Raw genomic sequence first — 15,412 nt, forward strand, 5'->3', positions numbered from 1 at the left:
TGCACTGTAAAGCAATTCAGCTGGACTTTGTGACTCTGGACATCCAATAAAGCTAACACACCTATAATGATTTTCTACTTGTGCAAATATCCTGCAGGAAGCATTCGCAACTGGAATTTAAAATATTGAGGCAGCTACATTGTGGTAGTTTTTATTGAGTAAGGCTTTTTTTTCTAGCACAAATACTAAGTGTGCCTGCATGCAATTTGAAATGATTTCTTTGTACAAATTTCTTCGTATTTAAAATCCTGGTGAATAATAATCTATGGCTGTTAAGGGAGCTATAGATTATTTACCTATAAACTCAGGAAATTTTAAAGGGCAGAGAAGAGAGAACTCAGGGAAAAAAAATGCACAATGTGTGGTATAAAAATGGTCATGCTGAGTTGAGGATATAATAACATTACTTAGTCCTTTACACAGATTATGAAATTGGTCCTTGATACTTAGATCTCAAAAATGTTGAATTTGCATTAAATTAAATTGAAAACACTTTGTCTCTCATACTGAGAATGATAGCAATCTTGTAAATAGTTTACACAGCTTCCATCCTTACCAAGTACAATATAACACGGAAATTAAAGCTTAGATTTGTAAAGAGATACTCATGTGTCTAGGGTAATCATTTTGGGGGGGGGGGGGTTGTTTTATTCTCCCCAACTAAATGAAGAGGTGCTGCTTCATCTCACTTAAAGACACTATCTGATTATGATGCTATTTGATCTGCTTTTTAATTATAATATAAGTTAGTTATGTAGTACAGAAAACGTCTTTACAGTAACTAGGTAGATTTGTGGAAGGATTCAACAAAATTGCAAGTTCTTAAAAAATTCCTTTTTTATTTTCAGACTTCAGTGGATTTTAGAGAAGTTGGGAGCTGTTACTCTGCACAGTACAAATCTCTTGAAAATGCAAAGTGAAACAATGTAGAGCTGGCTAGGTTAGCTGCTGTATGGTTAATAGATGAGTTCGTTCGAACTTGAATTTCACATTTCTAGAAGCCAGGTCTACAACTGTAGAGACATAATCATCACATTGTCTGTATCTCTGGAAAATGCGATTTTCTGATTGCTGGCCCTATGGATGTTTTTTTCCTTTATCCTTTTTTTTTTTTTTTTGTGGGAATTTTTTTACCCTTTTATTTATTTATTTATTTATTTATTTATTTTATTTATTTATTTATTGTGGGAATGACTCAGGTGCCTAAAATGCCACCTGTGAGATCAGGCAAGCATGGAGTAGTTAGTTTTTCTCCTCACCTGTTCCTGTATCTAGAATTACCATCCTCCTGCACAGATTTCATTCCTGTAGAAACTTTCTCCACTCTGAGCAGTCCATAGACCCTCAACAAACACAGATGGATGTTCCCTGTGACTTGGGCTCCTGCATTTGTCTCCTGACACAAGCTTTCTTATTGTACCTACCACTTCATGCAGGGTTTTTCATCTTGAACATTTGCATAAATGTCAAAATGCCATTCCAACCCTATTTATGGTGAAAACGTTTTGTCGTCGTTTGAGAAATAATGTGAACTTTTTTTGCTTGTTTTTCTTTTTTCTTTTTTTTCTTTTTTATGATGACAACAGGAAGACTGCTACTTTTGCAGATTTTCCACTCAAACAGTTTTACAGGGAGCACTGGTATTATCCACCCTGATCCCTGCTCTGCAGACCCAGGGATAGTTTGATCTGTTCCAAATACTTCTCTAATAAAGGTGGGGGGGGGCAGTGGGATGGAGGTAAAACTAGTTCTGTGTGAATTTCAAAGAAGGGGTGAATATTAGTTTAGACAAAAGGTAGTAATGTGAAATTCAGTGATTCATCAGTGTTAGATTTGAGATTTTTTCTCTTTAAATTGGAAACCGTAAAAGAATTTCCAGGGCTGGTTATGAAGATGTAAATGCTTTACCTACAAAATGATTGAAATGCAATTCAGTCTCCATGTTCATTACTTAAATTCATTTGAATCTACCAAGACAGGAGCCAATTAGCATTACAGATGATACAAGCAAATGAGACCACCAAAGTGTTCCGTGTTCATCAATGAAACATCCTGACTTTGTAATGATCTCCTGTCACTCTTAGTGATGGTGTGACTTCACAGCCAGTTTTATACAAGTGGGAAGCTCTCTGATTCTGTTATAATCTTCCTGAAATCTCCAGCTTTCAGGTTTTTTGGCATTAATAGACTTATAAGTATGTCTAGAAATGAAAAAGTTTCAGAAAGTTTGCAGGTGGCTCATTATAACGTAATTATAATGGTCCCTGATAGTATGAATAATAGAGCTTTGCTCTTTCAAGATCAGAAATAATTGTTCATTTAAGTTTTAAGTGTTTAAGTGTCTTACTACTAAATATGTACAACTCTAATTTTCCGCTTAGTTTCTTTTAAAAGTCTTCAAATGATCTATTATTATTTTTTATTGAACAATTTCTACCTCTTCCTAATGATGTTAAGGATGGACAACTGGGTTACCTTTTATGCTACTGGGCTACTTCTATCCCTAGTTAGAAGTCCGTTTTTACTTAACATATCTTAGAGTGACATTGTCATTAAGTACTTCCATTCCAGTTATATCTTGCTGGCACTGTTATAGCTTTTCTGTAGGGGTGTAGAAGCAGCACAGTCTTTGTGTTTTGTGAATGAACAGCTGCTCAAAACACTGCCAAAGATCGTCCTGTTATCATGTGTTACAAGGTGACTTCTATTTTGTCAAGACACACAATACAATTTAGATGGTGGTGTATTTTGATGTTTTTGAGGAACCTTATTATATGATGAGGAAAGCTTGCACTACCTAGACTTACATATCAGTATTCTTATGTTTTGTTGTTGTTTGCTGTTGTTGTTGAAGCTGAGTTATTTAATTTTTTCTCTTTCCCACTGTTTAATTATTGCTATTTTCTGCTCAATATAAGCCCTGAAGTGGATTTGTTTCTCAGTGATAGAATGAAGATAGCAGTGGAAAATGGAACAGACCTGGGCTTTTTTGTCTGTGGACTTATAATGAATGGCCGTATTCTTGACATGGAAGCTGTCTATCTGGAGTTTAAAATGATGTGATAAGAACCTGTAGAGCTTAATTTTCTTTAAATTGTTAAATGGAAATCTGAATATGGGGAGTATCTGTGGAAGGAGCATTGTATGAAGCACTTAGCAACAGAACACCTACAGATTCAGCAATTAATGGAATGTTATCTGATAACTTAAAATTCTGAGACCAAATAAAATTCTAAGTTTAGATACTTATTCCTGTGTGCTGTTTGAGCAGTCTTTGTTAAATTGTTCTGCACATAATTTAATGTTCATTCTTTTAATTTTGAAGGCTTATTGCCAAAGAATTACTCACATGGTTAAAGGAAAAAAATAATTGGGCATAGTTCTTAAGGAAGCTACATAATTGTACTTGCCTTTCCAGGTTTTTTAACAAATGAAAAAGAGCATAATTTTTAAAAATATATTTACTGAAAAAGAACCTTGTCAAATGATTTCTCATATGTACTACTGTGAATTTTTTAAAGACTGCTCTAGTAAGGTTGATACATTGCTTTCACTCTGTTTTAGTTGTTTTTATATTTAAGTATCATTCTTACTGTAGATTCTATTGTGTTTTTTTTTTTCTTTTTGCCTTGATTGGTCATGTTTAGCATTTTAAATGGAAATAATGTATCAAAGTTGGAAAACATATTTGTTTAAGAGAACTACTGCAGTTGGTGCTTATTATAATTACTGCGATTTCAAAGTATGTGCAATGGGCAAAGCACCATAATGAAACCATTCCTTACAAAAACTGGAAGGTGTTCACTAAGGACTATACTTCTCTAATAATGAAGGACCCATCACTGGACAACCATTTTTGCTTTGATTGGATGTTCACTGATACTGTTTTGATTATTAAAGTACAATGAGGTATCTTAAATTTCACTATTCCACTTAGTTTAATTACTGTTTATGCATTTGTGGCTGAGTTCCTAATTAATATTTTTAGAACCACACAGTATTCGGTCTAAAGTAAATTTCAGTGAACAACCCTCAAAATACTTGCTTTCTCTCTTAGAGGGCTATGGCTGTTATTTATATTCAATGAAGGTTAAAGAATTTCCGTGTTCTATCTGAGGATCAAATTATGGTTAGCATTGAAAGATACTAAGGTAGAGCACCGTCTAACCTTTAAAAATTCTCTGCTGTGGTTTAACCCATCGCTATCTATAAATTGCAAAGGTAATGTGTATGTATCTCCTTTTTGTAGCAGCAGCCTGTTGTGTATTCAGACAATTTTATGCTTCTCTTGACTTCTCTTTCTTGTGAAAGATGACTGAAAAAAGACATTCAGAAAGACAAAGCTTAAAGCATCCCTGAAGCCTCCTCATTTATTGAAATTTCTTAAAACCAAAACCAAACCAAAACAAAACAAAAAAAAAAGGCAGAAGCACGGTACAAAACCACCTTGGGAAAAAAAAAAAAAAAAAAAACAGTGATGCATATAGAAGAAGATGAAATAAAAATGCAATACAGAAAATTCCATGTTGGCTGAGTTTAGATATTGCTTTCAAAAGCTTCATAAAATTGAAGCTATTAGCTTATATTTGCATTTTAAGCGGTGGAATTGTGAGGCTAGACAGTTATAAAACTGTAAATTATCCTCTGACAGGTAACTTTACACATTATAGGAAAATGTCTCAATTTGAACTGAATGTTTGAAGAAATGTTTAAAAAACAACAATAACAACAATAGGGAGTAATAAAGCTGCAGAGATACGTGGGCATTTGTTTCAGGGATTATGCTTGCAACTGGAATGCAGCCATTTTTTCTTAGAAATTTACCAGCGGGAGTTTTGTAACTTTAGTTCTACTAACATATTTCTTCTTCTCTCTTCATAGAATCTGAGTTTTATTTGTTAGATGCTTTTCAGTGATTGCTATTTACTGAGAAATCAAAATTACATATAAATGGTTACTAGCTCATGCTCTGATGAAAAGTCTCTTTTTTTTTTTTTCTGAAGAAGTATTCTTCTGAGAACGGGATAAATGAAAACTTTCAGCAGTTGCTTCTTCTAACATGATGGGGCTTTTAAATAACCATTGAAGTGACATGTGCTGCTAGAGAACTGTTTTCAGGGAACATAAGGACGTCACTCTCAGTGGCAACAGCGCTGCCAGCACTCATGAAGTGAGGCTGGATAGATCTGTGACAGCTGTAGGTTGAAGGATTTTTTGAAGTAGGATATGCCTTTTTGAGTTGTTCAGTGGCATTTAAGAAAGGGGTCAATTTTTACCATCTAAATATGCTGTAGGTACAGATAAATGCATTGGTATACTGTTCATCGTTGAACCTGCAAATATAGTAATAATACATTGCAATTTTCTTTTCTACAGGTAGATCAATGAGGATAAGTGCCAAATACAGGGGGAGAGGGAGTCATTTTGTCAGGTGAGGAAAAAGAAACACGTTTGAGCTTTATGAAGATGAGAATAATAATTATAGTTTATTGCACTGAGAGAGCCTGACAAAGTCTATTTTACCAATTCTGGTGCCAGAAAAATACTGATGAAATAATCTCGAACTTCATCACAATGAACAGGGAAACAGTCATGTATTAACTATTGTCTACTGAAATATAATTTTGCTAATGATTGGAATAATATCACGCAAGATAACTAATAAAGTAGTGAAAGAGTTATCATATTTCTATTGAAAAAAAGTGTTATACTCCTTTTTCACTTCTCAAGAGTTTGCACTGAATACATGATCTGAGCAACTACACCTGTTCTCAAATTAAAAAATACTACACAAAGCCAGTAACTATTAAAATATGAATCTTCAAGTTGTAATTTGATATGTTAAAAACTTTAGGACTGATGGACCTATTAAACTGAAATACCAACACTTCGACAGTAAACATCAGTCAGAAGTTGAACTGTTTCCGAAATTGTAAACATAATAAAAAACCTTGTGATGAAAAGTTAATTTGAAACTCATACAACATGCACAGAATGGAAAAGCATGAATAATCCTATATTACTGATCAGAGAGAACTGATTTTATTTTTTTTTCCCAAGCAAAGAGAGGAAGTCATGTTTTGCTATGGGAGCGACAACACAAAATAAAAACCCAGAAAAATATGAAGGTCACTGTAACTTAAGTTTCTTATAAGTAATAAAAATGCCTCCAAAGTGGAAATATTTTGAAGGGCCCTTTTTAAGACTGTATTTGTTCTCATGGCAATACAAGAGTTGCTTAACAGCTGGGCTGGGGTATTTTGGAAAAGGATCAGTTTATGACTGCAAGTTATTGGGATTTATACTTCAGTCCGACAAGGAAGCCACTTGGGGCATATGGATAGCTCCACAGTCTCCAATGAGGAAGAGCATTAGTTTCCATGTTGAAATTTTAACCCAATTTGAATCTTTTTTGCTACAATCGATAAGCATTTTGACCTGTTTTAGGAGAAGAAAAATGTGTAACCATTTCCAGAAAACATCAATGAAAGAAGATGACTACTTACTGAAGAAATACTGAACTTACATTTGTAATTCAAAGAATGAACCTTTCCCTCCCAGTGTGGGGCACTTAAGTGTGAAAAAATATAGTCATAGCAGAAGCTTATGTTAGCACAAAGGTGCAAAGCAGTTTCACTTCTTCAGATAAATCCTCCACGCAAATGTGGGTTTTGTGCAGTAAGTAGGAGTAACATAATAAAACCTTTACTTAGCAACACAGGGTTAGTGAATGAAGCAGATTCATTGCAAACAATTCAGTTCTTAACTGCATTAGCACCAATTGTTGATGTACTGCTACAGTCCAGCCAGATGGCTGAAACACGCTTGATTTTTATTTATTTATTTAAGAAATTGTGCCAAGATTCTCAAAGTAAACTAAATTCTGGAGATGTTCCAGAAAACAATCAAAGTTTGGCTACGTGACCATCAGCAACTATAGTGGTGAGTATAGAGTTAATATAGTACAAATGATATCCCTGCATTTACAGGGTGGGAAGGGAATGTTTACTTGAAAATAGTTCTAAGCTTGTTCTGTAGATTCTGAAAACAAACCAAAAAAACCCTCATAGTGGTTTAGTATACATCAAGTATGTTCCTTGAACTCACCTTCTGGCTTCATTTCATCCAAATGGAATCCAGGTTAATAACACTGAAACAGTTTCAAGATGTGAACCATTGTGTATTCTGTAGTGGGAATGATGAAGGAGTCGTCCTCCTTGTCATCAAGATGGAAGCATGGGCACAGTAGTAAACACAACACACTGATATCTGTGGTACCCTAGACACGTCTTTCAATGGTTAAAAGCATCTGCAGAAAATGTGGTTGTTAAGTTATAGTACAAATCTGTGTCAACAGTTTGGATAATTTAACACTGGATGTTAGCCAGTTGTTTTAAAATGCTGAACCTGTTGTCATAGCAGCTTAAGAAAAAGCATCACTTGTTTTAGATATGCTTGTTTTGGATTAAAAACAAATAATATTGACATTATTTTTTTTCTGAAGGGATCTTGCTTAAACGAGCACTGTTTAATCTAGTTCTGCAGGGCAATTGTGCACAGATAATTCACATTTCTGGAACCATTCCAGTGAATCGTGTCTCCATGCTTAGTAGCCATTTTATTATTATATCTAGCTTGTTATGAGGTTACTTGCTTTTTTGTTGGAAGAAGATTTCTTAATGTGTCCTGTGGAGCTCTCTGGAGGTGATCTGGCCATGGATGCTTAGTGATATTTTAATACAGAAATAAATGCATCTTTTTTTTTAATAACTTTTACATGTTTGGTTCAGTTTGTCCTTCTTGGGACAGCGTGGAGGTTTCTCAAATAGTCAGAGTTTTGCAATAATACCAGAGGAAGAATGTGCTCTCTGGTGATATGGATGTATTTCACATTCTGATACTCATTCAAGAATTTGTACTGGAGAAACCTTTATGGAAAGTAATCTGTTCAAGTAAAGCATATTGGACTAGTTTTAGTAAGTATAAAATGTGTTAATCACCTTGTTTTCTGTTGATTATGTAGATGATAATTACTCCTTAGCTAGTCATACTATGTATATACAGAGAGAGAGAGAAACAACCCAACAACCAAAAAAGCTTGCCTTTGGATGGCATAGTCAGTCCTGTCTGCCATGTAGAATCCTGTTTTGAAAACAAAGCTTGAAATGTTTATCTCTTGGAAACAGAAAACATTCCTTTGATCTGGTTATATTTTCATTAACATCTGCAAAATATAGCTATAGCATGATCAGATTTCAGTGGTATTGCTTTTTACTCAAGTAATGCTGTATATTCAACTAAATGTTAAACTCTACTAGTCTAGACTGTAGTCAAATTGTCATCCCTCTCCATCTCCTGCCCTCTGGTTAGCTCACTCATGTCTGACATGTTGGTTTAGTATTTCAAATAGTAAAACAGAACTTCTGTGCAAAACTACAATGAAGTATCTGTTATTTACACAGAATGAATATTTACACAGTTCAGGTCTGTTTTTAGGGAAAAATTACATTATTAGTCTTGAAGGAGAATGATTATCATCGTCTAAAAATTGCAGCAGGACATCTGAAGATAAGTTGCTACTTTTTCTGTATAAAAATATTTATTACACTTAATGTATTGTGTCATGCACAGAAGGTAGAAACTGCTGCTTTTTGATCTGCTTCTATTAAGTCAATACTGAGGATGCAGAATCAAACTGTTAGAAGTTTTTTGCTTAGTAATCAAGAGATTTTTACTCAAGATAAGAGCCTCTGTTTAGGCTGCAAAGAATTTGTCAGTAATGATCGCAGTAAGAGATTTTTATCCTAGGTAAACCTAACTGAAAATGTGGATGTGAGAGACTGTTACTTCGGCCATGTGGATTTTCTGTAGGAATTTCACACGATTTAATTCTGAGGGGCTGGACATACTAGTAAGTTCGCTAACACCAGTGATCTTGTTGACAGCAAGTTGGGGGAGGAGAACTGAGTGAGCACTGACACTGTCACCTCATTAGGTGCCTGATACGGTGCTGAGGGATGAGGTCACAGGAACTTCTGTGGTGCTGGGGTCAGGGAGGGGTGCAAGTAAAGAAGTGAAAGTAATTACTAGATTGAGCAGTTGCTTTGAAGACTGCAGATTTTATTGCCATTTGCATACATTTGACTTCTGTCATTTCAGAATATAAACAGAATATGATTATAGAGAATTGGAGTGTGTTCTGACTGTGGGGCATGGAGCAAGGTCAAATGCAGAGTGATTTGAATTGTGCAAATTATACAATAATTTTGAGAAATGCATCATGACATAGAGCTATCAAAAAACAATAATTGAAGAAAAGAGACCAGGGAAAAGGTCGTAACTGTATTCTTAACTGTATGAAGTTGTCAAACAGTAGAATAACTTAATTTTAATGAAGCAATAAGACTTCACAGAGGATGGTGAACAGTCAAGTAAATAATGTCAAATTAATAAGGTTCTAAATGTTGCAGAGCTTGTTGTAATGCTTGATTTTGCTCATCACTTTATAGCACATAATATGTGTTAGTAATAATGTTGTGTCCTGGAGTATACTAATGATGTAATGAAATTACAGAATAGGAATTCAGTCCGATACAAAAGCAGCTGTGATACATAATTTTTTTTATCTCTTGCCTACAATGTAATTTAGAAAAACAAAGGCAAAATGGACATTGAACAGTAAATTGAAGGAACAGCACACCATAGGTTTCTACTCAAAGGCAATTTGGGGTCCTCTATTCAGCATGTTGTGGCACCGTCAGAATACTGTGGTGTTTAAGGTGAGGAGGGGCCTTCAAGATTTGAAGTTTTTACAAAAGAGGATGATGTGAAAGGAAAATTGCATGAAACACTAGTGAACAGGTAAGTTTGTTTTTTTAACTTACATTTTCTGCCAATGCTTGAATGTGATTATGTACATACTATGCCATATTTCTGTACTAATATGTGCACTATTCTGGCTTTGATACTCTGTGTAAAAGTATAAACTCCTGTTCGAAGTTAAAGCTTTTTCACCTTCTAATTGTCCACATTTTGGGCATAGGCAGCATTTTAGACTAGAACTAACGTTACCCTGTTGGTAGTTTATGACATAGTTTTGTTTACTTGTTTGTTCCAAGTAAGTATTGTGATATTTCAGTTCTAACTTTCTGTACCACCTCCAATGTATTGTCATGCATCTGGAAAAGGGAACATATTTGTTTAGCTTCACTTCAGTGATTCTACAAAAAAGACCACCCCAAACTCCCCAGTATTGTCTTTGTGTTTAAACGTAATGACATGATTTGGGGTTTATTTAACTCTTATCTGCTATCAGAAACATTTGTTCTTGCTGTGTCTTTAAATACTACAGTGTACTTTCATATGAAAACGTTTTCTATTTTGATGAGCGATTTGAGTGATTTATATTTTCTGCAGCATGTATGTCCTTCATTTGTTATGTAGAAGGAAGGGTTGTGCATGTTGCATGTTGGAGAATAAAAAAGTCAAGACGTTGTTTTATAGGAGTATACGTACAAAAGCTTCACAATACGTTAGTCTGGAGTTTAATCAAATGTCATCTATCAGTTTGGAGAGGTGAGAATTGGAGAAGGAGACACAGGAAATATATTTTTGTTCCTAATTTTCCCCCTCAAAAGGAGAAAAAAAAATCCATGTTATTTTGGAAAAATCAATGTGACAGAGAACTGTTGGATCACCAAAACAATTTTTTTTAAAATCCAAATGGTTGCAGCTGTACTGAGAGGGAACAAATGTTTTGCTGTCTTTGCTGCCAGATAGAAGATTATATTTGGAACCAGAAGACTAATGAGAAAAAATACAGTTCAGAAACACTGATTGCAAAGCTTCAGGAATAAGAAAGGAAACTTAAAGTTTGCTTTCCGTAGAAAGCATATTGGGCTCTAAAAATTTAAGTTGTATATTTTTTAGTAGAATGCTAATTCATATATAATACTGTTTCTTGATTATACAACTTTACCCATGGAAGTGATGCCAATCTTCATGCTTTCTGCTGGCTATAATTTATCTATTTAACAATGGTAACCATCTGCTTAGAAAATCATTCACTCAGACTGGGCAGTGGGGTAGGCAGGTTGGGAACGCTGACCATAGTGGCAGGGGTAGCAGGTGCAGTGCTTCTGGTGCTATTCCGCATGTTTAATGCTGGTGAACATTTTTTTACAGAGAGATGAAAGTAAATTTTTACTGAGGCCCTGCCATGCAACAGACCCAATGGGGCATGAGAGGATTTTGGTAGCTCAAATACTGTGCTGTTCATTAACAGGCTTTTTCCCTGCCACAGCTTGCAGGATTGTAAGCAAACCTGTTTGGCTGAAATTGTAGGTTTTGGCAAATTCCAAGATGAAACTTACTGAAGTTCACCATGACTGGGCAGAGGTATCAGTATTTGGTCTTTATGAGGGCACTGACAGGCATATTGGTATAGGTGAGAGTTCAGGTTTTAGAATCCTGCTGGAAATTTCTAAAATAAAATCAAGGTCTGTTTCATGCAGTAGTTACCATATTAAGTGGACTTCGCTTATGTGTTCTAAGCTAATTTAAATGTCACAGGATGCACAGAAACCTGGAGCTGCAGAATTGACTTTTCAGGTAAATCTGCAAGAGGACTGTAAGGTGAATGCATAGACCTGACATTTAGATGTACAGATAGTGTGGATTAAGAAAAGTTAGCAGAGCACATAGCACAAGCAGTGTGGGCAGCCAGAAGAGAAGGAAGTTGAGTGTGGACTGTACAGAACAGAGAAATGCTGCTCTAGTCTGTCACCAAGGCAATTCCTGTAGATACGATGAAAACAATGAATATAAACAGAAAAAGACTAGAATAACGTAATGGTAAAAGCCTCTAGTACAGGCACTGGTTTCGCTGCCTGTGTTCTTTATGCACTGTTATCGTGAGTCTAATTCTTTGATTAATAAATGTAAGTAGTCTGGTAATAAAGTTCATCATATTCTAAGTATATTTAGAGAAGATATTAGGGGACTTATTTTTTTGAGAACAAGTAAACATCAATAATTTCAAGTATATATTAAAATTTAGGGCTTTTTAACTATTAATCTACATTAAATAATTGTCCAGTTGATTTGTATTTTGCTTCTGAAATGAGTGTACCTGTATGACTTCTATGGAAAGGTTATATTCTATTACAGTCTTTCTGGTAATCAGTATTTTATTCTATCTTCATTTTGATCTTTGTCTTCTGGCATTTTCCAATGTATCTCGGAATTTCTCTGAAACAATTTGCAAATCTTCCAAATTGTCTTCATTTCTGGCTGCTTGGAGCTGATTGAGCAGGTCCAGGTAACTTGTAATATGTCAATACCTTCCCTACGTGATTGCTTCTTCCCTCTCCTCCCTGTTTTCTACCTTGACTTCTGTTGAATCATTTGGCTATCCAATGTGGGCTTACAATGACATTGAAAAGGGACATTTAACTGATGATGTCTTGGGTAGAGGGGACAGTTATTTCTGGTTGCTTTGACACTTAATCTGAAGTTGAAAAGGGGTTGGCATCAGTCAAAAATGACATTATCTGCAAGCTAACAGGTTGCAGCTCACCAACTGATGTCAGCTCCTCTCTACTGAAGTGATTTCAGCAAGCACTATTCCTTTTGCATGTGGAACACACCTGGCTCAGACTTAGCTGAGTACCAGCAACCCTTCTATAACTGTGGTGATGGTAGCAAAGGTGATCACATCATTTGGTCGCATTAATGGTTTTATTGGCTTTATTGGTTTTATTTTAAATGATATGTAGAATTTGTAGTTTCTTTATGTGAAATCAATAGGTGCAGGTGGGGAAAAAATATCAGTACTTTATTAAGCTGCTTAGAAATAAAAATCGTGTACCATTAAATCTTGTTAAAACAAACACTTTATCTGTTTTTCATTTGTCTGTTCATTACTGAGATACAAAAGAGGATTTGTATTTCTTGGAGGTCTGTAATTGTAGCTTAGCGTGGCGTAGGTGAATGGAAGTACTTTCCCAGTGCTTCTGTAAGAAACTAGTAAGATAAGTGAAGAACACCGTGTGACGTAATAGAAAAAGTAAAACTTTACAATATCAAGCAAGGACTTAGTAATCTGTTTATGCTGTTGAGTGAATCATAAATGATCTCTGCAATAAGCAGAAACTGATTTTACAGTATCTGACCACCTGATGTTAATGTATATATGTAATATAGTTGAGTGACAATTGTGCAAGCATTCTTCTGAGTTAATGGAAGCTGGTGAGATTTCACTAAGAACGCCCTGTAGTTTAGGGTTGTGGTTTGTTTTTTGCACTTATTGATGAGTAATGTAGGAATGAAAACCCTTCATGAGTAACCATATGCAACAAATGGATTGCTGATGTCTCTGTCAGTGGCCTATTGCAATATAGTAAAAGTTACTGTCACCTATTACAGATTCATCTGAACAAATTGACTCCGTATTACTTATTACACTGGTAATATCTTTAACATTCTATACATTTGAACTACTGTTGGAAGTGCATTGGAAGTTTACAAGAAGTTCTGGAGTCCTGGTGGATAAAGGTTAATGCTACAACTTTCTGTTGGCTATAAACAGAGGAGAATAACACCTTGCCAATTCAGTATCTGTGAAACGGTTGAACCATATGTGACAGCATGTTTTTTAGGTGTGTTAGTTAAAATGAATCAAAAACTATGCTTCCTTCTACAGTGATGAATCCTATTTTATACCACAAGTTGGATATCATGAAATGTTTATTTCTTGACATAAAATTGGATCACCCAAAAGAAAAACGGCAAATAGAATTTGGAGACCTTTTAAAATCAGAACCTCTTCTGAGTTACAGGCGTTGTGTAGGTTTTCATTTTTGACAGAACTTCATACAAGGCGATTCAGATGCAGAAAACCTGCAAGTAGCAGTGGATTGATTTTATTCACTACTTATTCAGTACTATACTTCATAGTGAACTGAATACTAATTAATGATCTATTATATGTTCACATCGATTTGAACTTGCTGAATATTTTTAAATTCTCAACTTATGTCACTGACCCTACTACTACAGAGCCTTCAGGTAAACACAGCTATAAAAATGCAGGTGTGTTTAGCTGATGTAATAAAACTACCATAAAAGTGCAGGTGTGCGTAGCAGGTTTGTGAGGTGACACTAGTATAGACTAAAACAAGCTATCTTTATATGAGTTAAGAGGTAATCACTAGAGCTGAGATTTCTGATTGCCATTCCTCCATCATTTTCTCTCCAGCTCCAGCGTTTTAGCAGAGTGTGCGATGACTCACTTCCCCATTTTATTTTCTCTCACAGATGGCATCATTTCATCTCATGCTCTGAAAGTGACAAGTGACACTGTGGCACTGACTTTATTGTATTAGCCTGTGCTGGCTGTGCTGAATTTATAAACCACATAGCAAGTTTCTTTGGCTCTACCTCTCACAACAGAAGGTGAAGTAAGAAAACACAGGAAAACTAATGTAAGACTTGAGATAATCCTGATGCAACTTTGAGCATGAAGGCAGTATAAGTAAGATCTTCACTGATCACCGTGTAGTAGCACTGAAAACGGTTGTTGTTCTGTGTTTTTTTCCTCCCTCCTAGCATGCCAGGGAACACAGAGGCCTATGGCTGACTCACTGGCTGATGTTGTCATTTTGGCACACAGTCAGTAAAATGCTGCCAGTTCTGTCTTACTGTGTAGGATTTGTTTGCTCGGAGCTTTTAAATCCTTTCCAGAGCTGACAATTCTGGTGGAAAGGTAACCTATACATCCCCAAACACTTGACTTTAAAACTGTGAGGCACGAATTATTTAATCTCTTGACAGAGTGAAAAATATTCCAAAAATCCAGTACAGAAGGTTTATTCTTCTTGTTTTTGTTAGTGTTTGTTTTTCTCCTCTGTTATGATAGGCACTCAATTTTGTTGAAGGGAAAAAATATGCTGTGAAAGACCTTCCAACACCCCCACACCCTAACCATACACGCTTTTTCATCTGTGTTCCTAGATGTGCGAGACACTGGCAATGTGGTACAGGTTGTAAGGAGAGAAAGCAATATGAAGACTTACAGTTAGATGGTTGATTCAGAAGTTGTTTGATGGTGATGAAACAGATCTGCACCTGTTGACTAGGACCTCAAAATAAAGCTCACAAATGCACAGATATGACTTTGATTTATTTTAATATCTCAGCTTTTTGATCCAGGCAAGCTTTATTGGCCAACAGTCCTCAACTCTGGAGTAGTTTTTGCAGTATTTTACTGTTCTTTCTACCACAATCACTGGCAAGTCCTGAGACCAACATACCTTTGAGTCAGTATGAGAAATTTAGGAAATACAAAACATTATTAGTATCACTTATTTTGATTTAATGATTTTTTTCAGCAGCTTTTCAAGAGAATCATCTC

General features: G+C 35.4%; 1 long non-coding RNA gene across 4 annotated transcripts in view; it reads left to right on the forward strand.

Annotated features, from left to right (window-relative positions):
• Window positions 1-15,159, forward strand: part of LOC121110810 — a 55,648-nt gene extending 40,489 nt beyond the window's left edge. For 2 of the 4 annotated variants that reach the window (XR_005859973.2, XR_005859975.2), the window contains exons 2-7: window positions 5,377-5,431; window positions 6,850-6,942; window positions 8,809-8,911; window positions 9,650-9,861; window positions 14,317-14,483; window positions 15,013-15,159. This is a non-coding gene — a long non-coding RNA (uncharacterized LOC121110810). The remainder of the gene's footprint in view (window positions 1-5,376; window positions 5,432-6,849; window positions 6,943-8,808; window positions 8,912-9,649; window positions 9,862-14,316; window positions 14,484-15,012) is intronic. The other 2 variants (XR_005859976.2, XR_005859974.2) reach the window with 1 other exon arrangement.
• The last annotated feature ends 253 nt before the right edge of the window (window positions 15,160-15,412 follow it).

Source organism: Gallus gallus, chromosome 4 (genome assembly GCF_016699485.2).
Source record: "Gallus gallus isolate bGalGal1 chromosome 4, bGalGal1.mat.broiler.GRCg7b, whole genome shotgun sequence".
Taxonomy (NCBI): domain Eukaryota; kingdom Metazoa; phylum Chordata; class Aves; order Galliformes; family Phasianidae; genus Gallus; species Gallus gallus.